This window comes from Arachis ipaensis, chromosome B2 (assembly GCF_059453495.1).
Source record: "Arachis ipaensis isolate K30076 ecotype BB chromosome B2, ASM5945349v1, whole genome shotgun sequence".
Lineage (NCBI taxonomy): Eukaryota > Viridiplantae > Streptophyta > Magnoliopsida > Fabales > Fabaceae > Arachis > Arachis ipaensis.
This window is the reverse complement of record NC_142437.1, coordinates 103443026-103443966: the sequence shown is the minus strand read 5'-3', so window position 1 is coordinate 103443966 and position 941 is coordinate 103443026. Positions and strand designations below refer to the sequence as shown.

The following is a 941-nucleotide window of genomic DNA, read 5'->3' as shown; positions in this document are numbered from 1 at the left end:
AACTTTGAGCTTAAGTCTCAATTAGTTTCTCTGATGCAACAGAATTGCAAGTTTCATGGACTTTCATTGGAAGATCCTCATCAGTTCTTAGCTGAATTTTTGCAAATCTGTGACAGTGTCAAGACCAACGGGGTTGATCCCGAGGTCTAAAAGCTTATGCTTTTTCCTTTTGCTGTAAGAGACAGAGCTAGAACATGGTTGGATTCACAACCTAAAGAAAGCCTGAACTCTTGGGAAAAGCTAGTCAATGCCTTCTTGGCAAAGTTCTTTCCACCTCAAAAATTGAGCAAGCTTAGAGTGGAAGTCCAAACCTTCAGACAGAAGGAAGGAGAATCCCTCTATGAAGCTTGGGAAAGATACAAGAAATTGATCAGAAGGTGTCCTTCTGACATGCTTTCAGAATGGAGCATCATAGGTATCTTCTATGATGGTCTGTCTGAACTGTCCAAGATGTCATTGGACAGCTCTGCTGGAGGATCTCTTCATCTGAAGAAGACGCCTGCAGAAGCTCAGGAACTCAATGAGATGGTTGCAAATAACCAATTCATGTACACTTCTGAAAGGAACCCTGTGAATAATGGGACAAATCAGAAGAAATGAGTTCTTGAGATTGATACTCTGAATGCCATACTGGCGTAGAATAAAATATTGACTCAGCAAGTCAATATAATTTCTCAAAGTCAGTCTGGAATGCAAGCTGCACCAGGCAGTACTAAGGAAGCTTCCCCTGAAGAAGAAGCTTATGATTCTGAGAACCCAGCAATGGAAGAGGTGAATTACATGGGAGAACCCTATGGAAACACCTATAACCCTTCATGGAGAAATCATCCAAACCTCTCATGGAAGGATCAACAGAGACCTCAACAAGGTTTCAACAACAATGATGGTGGAAGAAACAGGTTTAGCAATAGCAAGCCTTTTCTATCATCTTCTCAGCAACA

At 41.4% G+C, this 941-nt stretch overlaps 1 non-coding gene across 1 annotated transcript; it reads right to left on the bottom strand.

The window, feature by feature from the left end:
* Window positions 1-288: 288 nt before the first annotated feature.
* LOC148575071 (small nucleolar RNA R71) lies at window positions 289-396 on the bottom strand. The gene has a single exon (XR_015906072.1). It is a non-coding gene; the product is annotated as a small nucleolar RNA R71 (small nucleolar RNA).
* Window positions 397-941: the final 545 nt, after the last annotated feature.